Here is a 15,127-nt window from a genome sequence, read left to right as displayed (position 1 = left end):
GATCTACCGCACGCACATTGCTATAAAGACACTATCTGAAGATGAATTTGCATGCGTGAATCAGAAACATTTCCATTCAATAAATGTGCAAATAAAATATGATGCTTATTGATATGAACTTACTGATGATTCCTACTTGTCTTTCTCGTGATAAATAGTTGGCAAAATCTGATATGTAGCGGGGGAAAAAACAAAAATGAGTTCATCAGACGCTGGATTCGAGCCGAGTTCATGCTCGAACGTATCAATTCATGATCACATTTGTCTTACGAGTAGCGCCACTGAGACTGTTAAGCGTTCTGCAACATTTTACAGATATAAACCACACTATTTCTTTTGTTTAATGCACTCAGTGCGATGTTCAGACCCAACTGTGTTGACCGCATCAGCTAAACTCTCCCACTCTATTTTTTTCTTTTGTTGTTAATTCCGGAGAACAAACTTGCAAATAACACCGCATTTCTCCGGTCTACCTCCGAAAGGAGCACCTGCAATTCACATTCTGTTCAAAGTTTCTCTTTTTGCTTGATTTTGCCGTTGCTTTTTCGTTGGGTTTTGCCATTAGCATAGTCATTAGCATATTCATACGGGGGAGGAGGCAGGGAGGGGTTTTGTGCTCGTGCATGTTGCACTCAGTTTCACGTTCATTCAGATGTACAAAAGAATATGCGTGAGATTCGGCGTACGCAGTGTTTCATACATCTGAATTTTTTTCTGCGTACGCACATTTACAGCTTTGTGCGTACGCAATGTTTTAGTAAGATTTCCCCGCAAGTCTTCGTACATGAGGCCCCTGGTGCGGTGAAATCTAAGCTGCATCCAATGCTTTTTAATGCGCTCACGTAACCCCACCCCTAACCCTACCTCTCATAGTGGCGTCACTAGCTCCATTGAGAGCATTGTGTCTGACTGCATCACTGAAATATGCAGTCTCAGCTTGCATCATCAAGGCTGCATCCAGATACTATTGACATAATCTCTATCACACACACTGTGACTGGAGATCTAATGTCCCCATGACAATTTTGACAAAAAGTCTTTCAAATATTGCACGGCAAAAAGGGAAATCTTGTTTTAACTTGTTTAAAATTAACAAATGATCACAGAACAAGCAAGATAATTAACAGCTTGTCATGAATAATAGGAACTTAAATGCATTTTCCAGATACCACGATCCTCGCATCCTGTACACGGGCCCTTAACACACACCAATCCATTGAACCTAAAAGAGCACATGTCACTCCGCTACTCATTCGTTTGCACTGGCTGCCAGTTGCTGCTCGCATCAAATTCAAAGCACTGATGTTTGCTTACAAAGCGATTTCTGGCTACGCCCCTTCTTATCTGCTCTCACTTCTGCAGATTTATCAGCCCTCCAGAAACTTGCGTTCTGTGAATCAAGGTCGCCTCGTGGTTCCATCCCAAAGAGGGAAGAAAAGGCTCCCCCGAACGCTCACGCTCAATCTGCCCAGTTGGAGGAATGAACTCCCTAACTGCATCAGAACGGCAGAGTCACTCGCTGTCTTCAAAAAGCGACTAAAAACTCAACTATTTAGTTCCACTTTCCTTACTAATATGCAACTCCCCCTCTGACTCCTACACTAACTACAAAAAAAAAATTACTAATGCTTTCCTTCTTGGACTTAACATACCTGAAACTTGCCTACAGCACTTATTCATTGTTGCTCTCATAGTTGTGTAAATTGCTTCCTTGTCCTCATTTGTAAATGGCTTTGGATAAAAGTGTCTGCTAAATGACTAAATGTAACTGTACATACAGTTGAAGTCAGAGTTATTAGCCCCCCTTTGATTTTTTTTTTTTATATTTCCTGGTCACACTTTATTTTGATGGTCCGTTTGTTGAATTTAAGTTACATTGCATCTGCATGCCAACTAATTCTCATTAGATTATAAGTAGACTGTTAGGGTCGGGGTTAGGGTTAGGGTTGGACAGTCAACTAATACTCAAATGGACCATCAAAATAAAGTGTAACCTATTTCCCAAATGATCTTTAAAAGAGCAAGACATTTTCACAGTATATTTGATAAAAAAAAATTCTTCTTCTGGAAAAAGTCTTATTTGTTTTATTTTGGCTAGAATAAAAGCAGTTTCAATAAAAAAATACTTTAAAGTCAAAAATTGTATGCTCTTTAGGATATTTTTTTGATAGTCTGAAGAACGATCCATCGTTATACAATAACTTGCCTAATTTCCCTAACCTGCCTAGTTAGACTAATTAACCTAGTTAAGCCTTTAAATGTCACTTTAAGCTGTATAGAAGTGTCTTGAAAAAATATCTAGTCAAGTATTAATTACTGTCGACATGGCAAAGATCAAATAAATCAGTTATTAAAACTATCAAGTTTAGAAATGTGTTGAGAAAAATCTGCTCTCCTTTAAACAGAAATTGGGGGAAAAAATAATTAAGGGGGGTTCAGGGGGCTAATAATTCTGACTTCAACTATATATCATATCATATCATATTCTTTGATTATTGCATTGTTCTAAACTAAAGCACCAGGATGTAACAGTTTCCTCATAAATATGTCTCTAACATACAGCATGTGAAAAACAGTATTTGAGGGCATAGACACTTTGGAAAGACTATGAGCATCGATACAATAAACACTTTACTATTTCATGGGGCCACAGGAGAAAAATAATTCATTGAAGTGAAGTGATGCAACAGATGTAGGTACTGTAGGTCATGAAATATTGACAACATGACAGATGAGGTCACTTCACAACCATTTAAAGGTACATTCTATGTAGTATGAATGGAATTCATATGTAGAAGGAATCCTCCAGCTCTGATCTTTAACTTTATTTTCTTTTGGATTCAAGTCAGGTGATTGCATGGGTAATTCTATCAGTTTTATTGTCTCTTCTGAAACCAATTGAGAAATTCCCTTGGGTGTGTTTGAGTTTATTATCTTTCTCAAATGTCGACCCTGATTTCATCTTCATCCTCTTTGTAATGTATGTGTTGGGACTGAAACAGCTGATACTAATACTAACAATGATGAGAGGCAGAGTTGCTTTCTTAGCGATTTCAGCTGCTGCCTGGTTTTTCTATGCTTTTTACACCTCCCGTTCTTCATGTTTTCAATACCTGCGTCATTTTATTTTAATGATGCTGCGGTCACACTGGGCTTTTCCTCCCATAGACTTCCATTCATATGCATGCGAATGCGTCAGACCGGAAACGCAAGGTCATGTGTTAAGTTTCGCAGGTTGCTGCAGTGCAAAGTTCAAGCTTGGTGAAATCTGACCTGCGAAATCGCATCACTTGACTGCAACCGAGGATCAAAACATGACCTCTCTGGACAGAGATTTAAAACATGGAGCAATCGCTCGCTTTTTTAATGTCTAATCATCTTGTTTAATCCCGCCCATTTTCGCAGCTTCGCACGACAGAATTTCGCATGCTCAAGATCTAGTGTGACCGTAGCTTTACACTGAATTTTTAAAGTAATCAGTTTGTTGTATTTGTTTGTATTGATTACTTTTGTTGTTACTGACATCTAGTGAACACAATGATGAGTTTAAAACTTTTTTTTTTTTCAAATAGAGCAAAGATCAATGCTGATAAAGTCAACAACCTTTAAATGTGTAATTTTCAGGCAAGCTTGGAAAATTCTTATTACATAGTAAACTTTTTGTTTATGCTTTTTTCCAGTCTGGAAAATAATGATTGGGCGAGCCCTTAAATCAGTCAAACTTTGCAACAAAAAATAAAAATATTTAAATCCGCTCAATTATTTAAATGGTTATTTCATTTAAAACTTATATTCTGTCATTAACTCACCCTCATGTCGCCTTAAATCCGTTTGAGTATATGCAGACAGAATTTTCCACTTTTCTTTTAAGTAAATTTGATGTTTAGTAAACGTTAGAAAAGCTGTTTTGAAAAACACAGCAGACACTAAAATAAAAAATAGATCTGAGCACACATTTTGACATTGATAAGCGGCATCTGTGCTTTCACAGTCTTGAGAAGTCCCAGTCGCCAGTGCAGACAACCAATCATGAACTGCCTCAGTGCTCAGACCATTAATTATTCATGAGCTTTGTACAGTCACAAAACGTTTAGATTCAGAATCAGAGACAGAGTGCCACAGTTAAAACTAGCAAAATAATAACAGAATTAAAAAATATATATTATTTTTCCAATAAGTTTTAGGAGCCTTAAAGTCCCCAAGAAATCAAAACTCACCATATGATTTTCGTGGTGATTAATTAATCTATGCATGTCAAGAAAACAAAAAATGTTTGCCCTTCTAATCTTTAATTGAAATCTGAAAATGCACTTCCTGCTTGTTTTAAATACATTTTTCAGATTTTTTAATTTACACAATTTTGAGGTAATAGTTATGACTAACACTGCTCCAACTGTCAGTTTTGACAACAAACAGTAACGGTGAGGAGGAGTGTGTTAGGTCTTTATAACTCTTCTAAAACCCCTTTCCCAATCTTTCTGAATGAAATCCCTACTTTACTACATCTAATCAGCCTGCTGTAGAAAAAAACAATCCACGCCCACTGTTTTCTCATTTAAAATTCAGTTTCTCCAGGAACTGCATCACATTGTGAAAAGAATAACGATCGCAGCTTCTGGTTTACAGGGACTTTAATGGATGATTCATCCAATTAATAATAATAATATTAATGAAAAACACTGTCATGCTTACTCATGTCCCCGACGCAGTGGCGCAGTAGGTAGTGCTGTCGCCTCACAGCAAGAAGGGCGCTGGTTCGAGCCTTGGCAGGAACAGTTGGCATTTTTATGTGGAGTTTGCATTTTCTCCCTGGGTTTGCATGGGTTTCCTCCGGGTGCTCCGGTTTCCCCCACAGTCCAAAAACATGCAGTACAGGTGAACTGGGTAGGCTAAATTGTCCGTAGTAAATGAGTGTGTGTAAATATTTAACAGAGATGGGTTGCAGCTGGAAGAGCATCCACTGCGTAAAAAAGTGCTGGATAAGTTGGCGGTTCATTCCGCTGTTGCGACCCCAGACTAATAAAGGTACTAAGCTGAAAAGAAAATGAATGAATGATTGAATAAATAAATAAATGAATGAATGACTTACCCATGTCATTCAAAACCTTTTGACTCTAACAAAAGATTCCAGTGTCCCAAATGACTTTGGACCAGGATTAATTTTAGTTTTATGGAGACATTTTTCAAAATATCTTCTTATTTTTTTTCACCAAAGAAAAAAAAAAGTAGATTTGAAATGTCAAATGTGGGTGAGTAATTGGGAAAAATATTACAAGTTTTTGAATAAATTATCAGTTTCATCCCTTTAAGACAAGGTTTCCCGAATAGGGGTTTTAGAGTTAATGAAATGCTAATAACCAATTAAACCAAATGTAAAATTTAAATAAGTAAAGGCTGCTGCATGATAATCGCAACATAGCTTAGTGGGATATCAAAATCAAAGGCAGCAATTAAATGCTTGATTGGCATTTTTTAAATCTTTCTTGACTATTTTTAAATCTTGCTTTATATGTTAAATGGATTCAGAGTTGACTCTTTTCTTCTTAAATTCTTGCTGAGTGTCATAATTTCCTAACAGAACTTTGTCCAACATACTTTAATAAAATGTCTTTAAAAGTTGTTGAACTCTAATGTTAGATCTTCATTTAACACTACTTCTGCCACTATGCCTAACATCAGCGAGCCATGAATATGGTTTAAACAATTAAAATTTAAACTAAATCTCAGGAGGTAAGTAAATATTTTATGCCTAAGAGGTTCGGCTGACAAGCAAGGGAAGCATTGCTTTCAGAAAAAAAAGTACTCTACATTTTAAAGAGCTAATTTCCCCCAAAAAATGTTAATTCTGTCATGATTTACTTACCCTAATGTCTTTCCAAACCCATTTAACTTTGGACCAAAAATAAAGATATTTTAATGAAACCTGAGAGATTTCTACCCCTCAACTGAAAATGGATTCACCCAAAACTATTCATCCATTATATTTCAATGTGAAAAAGGGCCTAAATTAAATCTGCTCATCTTATAAAATGATCATGTCCTTTGATGAAATGGCTCTCATCAAATTCTCTTTATTAACATTTAGAGGCATCAGTGTTTGGGATCGAATAGACTTTCAGTGGAAGAACAGAAATCTCTCAGATTTGATTAAAAACATCTTCATTTGTGTTCCAAAGATGATCGACACGAGGATGAGTAAATGAGGACATCCCTTTGATTTTGGGATAACCCTTCAACACTTTCACACATTAAAAAATGATCACATGGCTATATCGTACATGCTGTATAAATGTCAATCCATCCCTTTAAACTTGGGGTACCCAAACTTGTTCCTGGAGGGCCGGTGTCCAACAGATCTTAGCTCCAACCCTAATTAAACACACCTGAACAAGCTAATCAAGGTCTTACTAGGTATACTTGAAACATCCAGGCAGGTGTGTTGAAGCAAGTTGGAGCTAAACCCTGCAGGGACACCGGCCCTCCAAGAACGAGATTGGTGACCCCTGCTTTAAACTCATAAAAATCCAAATGACAGAGTTAAAAGATGCAGTACAGTGTGAAATTTTAAATTACATGATTGCTTTAACACAATTATAAGTGTAACAATCCAAACATCGAGTTGCAGAAGGGATGTGCTTGCACGTTGAGGCTAAATAAGTGTTTTCTAGCTTCCTTCCATTGTCTTCTCAGTTACTCCGTTTTTAGAGCCTGTCAAATCATATCAGCCTCCTCAGCCTCAACAGTCCACGCATCTGTTTACTGGTATATAATAAGCACATAATCAAACGCAGCAGTTAAGCGAGTGCTGAGTGCTGTCAGAGCGCATTGAGGGTGCATTTATTCGATGCTCTCAGTGCTGGCAGTTGCTTTGAGAAGGGCAACAGTAGAAGCAAGTGCTAATAAGCATTTGACATCAAGGTTACAGATATGCACCCTGTCGAGCAACAGCGGGCCTGTCTCACACTCTCTGGGGACTTGGTGTGACACTATTTTGTACTTTGCAACATGCACAAACAAATTCAACTTTAATAAAAACATAGATGAAAGATGTGGAGATATAACGTAACACTTTAATGCGCCAAACAATGCAATTGCGATGCATTTGGATTCAGTAACATCCCTTTTGATTAGTCATTTCAAGGTTGAAGACATCCCTCTGTTGTTTAGAAATGCAAACGCTAAATTGTAAGCAGACATATTTTTTTTTCACATATTTACTAGTAGCAAAGGATGTCAAAAGAGGTTGCGTTTAAGTAGGAAATGCACTTGCAAATCACAGGAAAGTGATCCCTGGAGAGGTAAACCTGAGGATAATGATGCATTTGTTTAAACAAAAGCTACACGTATCTATTCAGCCACTGGCATTTCTAGCACACTGATTTGTGTCTTATCTCAATGACAAGCAGCAGTTTGTTTCCTTTCAGAGACATAAATCCTCCACGGCTGCAGTTTGGCAGGGAGTCCCCCAGGGATCTATCCTAGGACCTCTACTCATTGTAATCTACACGCTTTCCTTTAGACAAATAATACAACATTATGGGTCTGTTTCTGCTATTATGTCAAAGACATACAAATCTATATTACTTCCTTTTCTCTGCAGCCTTCCACACACTCATTAAGTCTGAAATATAAATTTGGAATTCACAAGCTCAACAAAGATAAAACTGAAATGTCATTAATCAGTCCCGAAGCACTTGTCTGGTCTTTGCAGAGCAAACCTGTTCGAAATACATTTTGCATTAGTATGCACTTTGAAGTGTCACAGAGAGGGAATACATAAATACATAAATAGAATAAACTGCACGACATGTATATGTTAATAAACATAATATCATGCATATTATAAAATTACATTTTATAAGAGTATCCCAAATGTTTTATACATCAGACCAATGTTTACATGTAAATCAAACAAATGATCAGCATACAATATATTCATCTGTGTAAACAATTCACACTCAGGTTCAAAAACACAGTCATATTATAATGTTGCTCACTCACTGTCCTGATTTATCAGGGGTTGCCACAGCAGAATGAATCCCCAATTACTCTGGCATTTGTTTTATTAAGTGGATGCCATTCCAGCCACACACATTCATATACTACAGATAATTTAGTTTATCCAGTTTACCTATACCACACGTCTTTGAACTAAAAGAAACACACACAAACACAGGCAGAACATGCAAACTCATGCAAAAAAAATGCCACCTGGCACTGACTTGAAGAACTTGAACCAGTGACCCTTTTGCTGTGCTATATATATATATATATATATATATATATATATATATATATATATATATATATATATATATATATATATATATATATATATATATATATATATATATATATATATACTGTACAGTTAGGTTTAGAAATATTTGGACATTGACACAATTCTAACATTTCTGGCTCTTTACACCAACACAATATATTTGAAATGAAACTAACAAGATGTGCTTTAACTGCAGACTGTCAGCTTTAATTTGAGGGCATTTACATCCAAATCAGGTGAACGTTGTAGGAAATACAGTTTGCATGTATGCATGTATGCCTCCTACTTGTTAAGGGTCCAAAAGTAGTTAATAATAATCATAAATGAAATTTTCACTTTTTAATACTTGGTTGCAAATCCTTTGTGGTCAATTACAGCTGGTGTGTGGAATGCATAGACATCACCAAACGCTGAGTTTCATTCCTGGTGGTGCTCTGTCAGGCCTCTACTGCAACTGTCTTCAGTTTTTGCTTCAGTTTTTAGTTCTTGGGGCATTTCCCTTGAGTTTTGTATTCAGCAAATGAAATGCATGCTCAATCGAATTCAGCTCAGATGATTGACTTGGCCATTGCATAATATTTCACTACTTTTCCTTCAAAAACTTTGCGTTCTTCATTTGCTCTATGAAGCGCTGTCCAATGAGTTCTTAAGCATTTGCCTTATATAAGCAGAAAATATTGCCTGAAACACTTCAGAATTCATCCTTCAACTTTTGTCACCAGTCTCATCATCAATAAATACAAGAGAACCAGTTCCGTTGACACCCATACATGCCCATACCATGTCACTACTACCACCACGCTTCACTGCTTAGGATCATGAGCAGTTTCTTCCCTTCTCCAAACTCTTCTCTTTTCGTCACTTCGGTACAAGTTGATCTTGATCTCATCTGTCCATAGAATTTTGTTCCAGCACTGTGAAGGCTTTTTTAGAACTTTAATCTGGCCTTCTTGTTTTTGAGGCTCACCAATGGTTTACATCTTGTGGTGAACCTTCTGTATTCACTCTAGTGTAATCTTCTCTTCATTGTTGACTCTGACACACATACACCTACAGTACCTCTTCGAAAGTGTTCCTGATCTGGCCAACTTTGAAGGGTGTTTTCTTCACCGAGGAAAGAATTCTTCAGTCAAACATCACAGTTGTTCTCATGGTCTTCCAGGTCTTTTGGTGTTGCTGAGCTCACATGTGTGTTCTTTCTTTTTAAGAATGTTCCTTAGCAGTTGTTTTGCCCGTGCCTAACGTTTTTGCTATCTTTTTGATGGGTTTGTTTTGTTTTTTCAGCCTGATGATGGCTTGCTTGACTGATCATCATCTTGAGAGTTGACAGTAACAGATTCCAAATGCAAAATCACACTTGAAATGAACTCTTGACCTTTTATCTGCTCATTGTAATTGGGATAATGAGGGAATAACACAGACCTGGCCATGAAACTTGTCAGGGTTCTGCCACTCTGGTCTTTGTAAATTCTTGTTTTGGTAGCAGAGCTCTGACACTACCCATGTCCGGTCCTGTTTCTGTCTTGCGTGCGCGCGCGGCGTCAAGGGTGTACGCAGAGTGTGCGCGATGCCGCTTGATGTGGCCGTGCACGCACTGCGTCCGTCAGACGCGCGCGCTCTTGTACTAGTGTTTGTGTTTGTTCTGTCAGCAGCGCGCTGCTTTTTTCTCGGCGCCTCCGTCTAGTTGGTTTCAGTTTTGGTTGGCGCTGAGATGAAGCATGCGTGTTGCTTATGTGTGAGCGCACGGTAAGGTGTTCATCTATCGTGTGCTCGTGTCTTGCGTCTTTTGTCAAAGCACGTGGCTCGGTGTTTACATTGTGGTCACGTGCTTTTGTTGTGTGCTTCAGTGTTGTGTTATGTGAGCGCATGGCTTGTATTGTCTGTGTCATGCGCTCTCCCGTCTATTGTCTAGTCCCACCCTCCTTGTTTACTCATTATTAGTTTGTCATGTTCACCTGTGTGTCAATTTACTTTTTGCTTTATAACCCCCCTCATGTTTTCAGTCCTTTGCCAGTTCGTCGTCGATAGTTTCCTGTCTTGTTGTGTCCAGCCCTGTCTTGTCCTGCCAGTCCAGTAAAGTTTGTTTGTTCGTTTATTTGTTTTATTAGAGTTTTCCCCCTCGGGGTTGTTTGTTTTGCCTTTTTGTTTTCATTTTATAATTAATAAAAACCCATTATTGCTGCACCTGAGTCCTCGCTCCTTTTCCCCTCACCCGAACGTGACAAAACTTGGCTTGGAAGCCAATTGTCCAATTACTTTTATTAGTGTATAGAGCCTAAAATGTTAGAATTGTGTCAATATACAAATATTTATAATATATAATTATAGATATACATAAAATTATAATAATACAATTAATAAATAATATATATAATAGAATTGCCGTCATATTTGAGTTGTAATTTTATGGTATTTTTCATATAATAAATCCAGCATTCATAGATTTAATCTTAATCTTACCAACCATAAACATAAACACACAATTTATTATATAACATAAGCATTATGCGTTGTTTTATGGTTCATGCATATGCATTTATAGATGTATTTGTGGAAAAAATGCCTTTTTTTCGTACAAAACATTATGGAATTTTCCCATGCTCCTTTCAAAACCGATTCTCAGAATGAAGAAAAAAGAGAAAAGCGTGAAAGGCTTGTAGGTTTCTTTTTGCTGACCAAAGCAAGACTTTGACTTTTACAAATGCAGTTTCATGGCAGTCTCTCCGCTTCATGCCAGCTTAATATTAACACCCTCAGGGCTGGCCAAACAGCAATTATCGGGCTTGTGTTACGGTGTGTATGCATATGTGTGTGAGTATGTGCTTGTGTGTGCGTGTGTGTATCCAGAAAGGACAAACTCTTTGAGGACATCCCACTGTTCAGAGAAGCATAATACAACATACCGACAAAAGCTGTAATCCACTGTAATACAGAAAGGAGCACCGAGTCCATAGTCTTTTTGATTGGACAAGCAAACCCCATTCAAAGAGTGGGAAATGAGAATGAGAGGCTTTGCCGCTTTAGTGAAGATGGCCCCAGTGCGTCCAAGAAGAAAAAAAAAAAAAACCCAAGGAGTTTTCTATTTTGGCATACAATGAACAAGGCTGGGGATAAATTATCACCATACTATCCATTTGCACACAAAAGGTGGCAACTCGAGATGCAGAGAGAATTACAATATCTTAGAAACTCTGAGATCATAAGGGGGTTTTGTATCTGAAGGACTTAAAAGCTAAAAACTCAGAGGCAGCCTGGAGAGTCTGAAATGCTGAAAAATAACATTTGGGACTGGCAGAAAACATCACACATGCTGTAAATACAGTACAATATAGCATTGAAAAGGTACAACTCGAGATTGACAGATGTTTTTTTTTTTTTTTTTTACTTATCTACACTTTCAGTTCAATCTTGGCTCTAAAAACATTTGAAATTAAAATTTTAACTCTGCACTTTAATAAGTGACTTTCTTTTTTTTTTTTTCTTTCTTTTTTTTTTCTTTTTTTTTTTTTACAGACGACGCAGTGGCGCAGTGGGTAGCACGTTCGCCTCACAGCAAGAAGGTCGCTGGGTTGCTGGTTTGATCCTCGGCTCAGTTGGCGTTTCTGTGTGGAGTTTGCATGTTCTCCCTGCGTTCGCTCCGGTTTCCCCCACAGTACAAAGACATGTGGTACAGGTGAATTGGGTAGGCTAAATTGTCCATAGTGTATGAGTGTGTGTGTGTGTATGTGTGTGTGTGTGTGTGTATATATGTTTCCCAGAGATGGGTTGCGGCTGGAAGGGCATCCGCTGCGTAAAAACTTGCTGGATAAGTTGGCGGTTCATTCCGCTGTGGCGACCCCGGATTAATGAAGGGACTAAGCCGATAAGAAAATGAATGAATGAATGTTTTTTTACAGTCTACAGAACAAACCATCATTATATATATATATATATATATATATATATATATATATATATATATATATATATATATATATATATATATATATACAGTATATTCACACATACGGTAACAATGGAATCAACACATACAAGTAGCTTGGATAAAGCCAATTTTTATTGAACATTCAGTTGTGGTCACATTTATCATTGGGTTGCAAAATTGGCAGGCGATAAACATTCATTTCAATAGAAACAAGCATGAGGAGTTTTTTTTTTACAAGGGTTAAAAGTTCCCTGTGCAGATTTCACTGATGTTAAAGTTGATCATGATCATTTGCCATAAAAAACAACAGAACTCAGCCTGATTTGAAAGTGACTTACACCACTGAGCCAAAACACTAGGATCACATGCCTAATATGCTGCTAGTCCTCCTCTCACTGCCAAAACAGCACCGACCCACCGAGGCATGGACTCTACAAGACCGCTGAAGGCGTTCTGTTATTCGGTGCCAAGATGTTAGCAGCAGATCCCTCATGTCGTAGGCTGCGTTGAAGTGGAGCCACCAGGGAACTTGTTGGTCAAGAATATTCCACAGATGCTCAATTGGATTGAGATCTGGGGAATTGGGAGGTCAAGGCAACACCTTGAACTGTTCAACACATTCTTTAAACCATTTATGGCATACGTCTACAGTGTGGCAAGGTGAATTATCCTGTTACACCAGGGAACACCTCTGTCATGAAGGTCTATACTTGGTCTGCGACAGTCATTATGATTACATGGACAACAATATTCTAATATTAACATTATTAAGACAATAAACATATAAAACATCTAAAATCTAAACAGATTTTTTAGTAACTTCATCTGGTTAAAGTCTAATCTAAACTAAACGTAAATTAAAATATGATGTGGAGCATGTTTTTTTTTAGTTGCATAAATGCAGTCTAGACGTGCATCGGACATCTTGATTATATTATTGCTGTATTAACATCCACACATACTAGTGGTCAACAGTTAAAAGAGCACCAAACATGTTTTCACACATAGCGTGACAAATAATTTACTTATAATTATTCTATGACTTGACAGCTGTATGTGTGACAGCTGCATGTGTCACTTCCTAATGAAAAACTGCTCTGTGATGCTACTTCAACTGAAAGCATGTGAAAATACCACATTTAGTGAGATGTTTTTATTCCTAGCTCACCTCATATCTTGAGTCGAGCGATTGAAATAAACCATTCATGAGATAATTCTGAAGTCGTGTGTTTGTTTGTCACATTGAATCAATTAAAGCAGTTTCCACATATTTGCAATTTACACGCAAGTGTGCCTGATCTACAGAACAGATTTACTAGTGATCCCATGCAGAGCCATGTTTCCTTGATAAGATGTGCATGACAGTTACAGCTTTTGCTGAATCACAATCTCAATTTAATTTCAAATAATTTGTGTAACTCTTTCAGAAGGCCTGGAAAATATGCATTTTCGAATGAAAACATAGCGTGGGAATGGCCATAATGTGAACTATCAACTATACCTCAAATACAAACTATTCTGCAATACAACAAACTTGTAATAATTATAAATACAACTATTATTTATTAATTCATTTTCTTTTCAGCTTAGTACACTTATTAATCAGGGGTTGCCACAGCGGAATGAACTGCCAACTTATCCATCATACAGTATGTTTGTGGATGCCCTTCCAGCTGCAGCCCACCTCTGGGAAAACTATCATTTATATAAAATATAATTTAATGCACAAAATACTTATCAAACAACAATATTTTGAACTTTTCATATTAATCTATTTTTTAATCTAATAATTTTTTTATTAATGTCCTGTGGAACAAAAAAAAAAATACAATTGAGAACAAATACTATTATTAGATATACAAAAACAGAAACTAACTTCAAAGCCAGTATATTCCACAACAAATGTACGTGTTAAGTGTCATGATCACCAGCAATTCAGTCTGTGCAGATCACATAGAACTACAAATCCGCCATGATATGGACTACAAGATCCAGTCATGCACTGCGCAAACACACCACTTCCTATAATCCTGGCTGATTGCTAACTCACATAGCTGAAGCTGCTCAAACACTGATTAGTTAGACTATTTATACAGGACACTAACACACATACTTGGCTGAGTCTTATTTTACTGTTGTGAACATTACGATGTGTTTTCCTTGCCTTCTGAACCAGTGAAGCGCTCGACTCAATTGTATCGGAAAAAGGTTCATTACTCGAAGCTTTCTAAATCAGAGCTCGATGAGGACCTCCTCTGGTTAAAGTTTAGGAAAATGCTGTGTTGCAATAATGTCAAATGTTCACAACTGACCAACTTATCCATGTACTGTAATAATACAACAACAGGAATATAAACAAATTACTCAATTACTGTAGTTTTGACACAGAAGGTATGTTGAATGAAACCACGATGGACTAGTAAAATCTAAAGTATTCGAAAGTATTTACGTTTATACTATACCTATATACTATATTATATATATAGTATATTATATAGCTTTGCCTATATACTATACCTATATACTATATAGAATGCTCTAAGGAGGAGGCTGTGCTTTCAAGCTGCACTCACCAGCTGGTTTTTGTTAAACGCTATACTACGATATGCTGTGGTTTTCTTTAAAGATAGTTGTAAAAAATACGCTAATACACTTTAGTATGGTTCAAAACCCTTTTACTATAAATTACTATTGTGTTTTAGTTTAATTACTGGTGTGTGGGACCGGTGCAGAGCTTTGAAACAGTAGAAATGTATGTAATAGACGCCTCTCGCTATACACTTTCCTAACCCATGAGGGTGTTTAAACCTTTGAATCGAAATTCGAAGCAGTCACGTGGGTATAGGCGAAAATGAAGCTACGGACGTCAATGATCACGTGATAATGGCAAAACGAATCAAGCTTCACTGATGTATAATTTT

This window comes from Danio rerio, chromosome 25 (assembly GCF_052040795.2).
Source record: "Danio rerio strain M-AB ecotype USA chromosome 25, GRCz13ab, whole genome shotgun sequence".
NCBI lineage: Eukaryota > Metazoa > Chordata > Actinopteri > Cypriniformes > Danionidae > Danio > Danio rerio.
The sequence above is the reverse complement of the archived record's forward strand: the minus strand, read 5'-3'. Positions refer to the sequence as shown.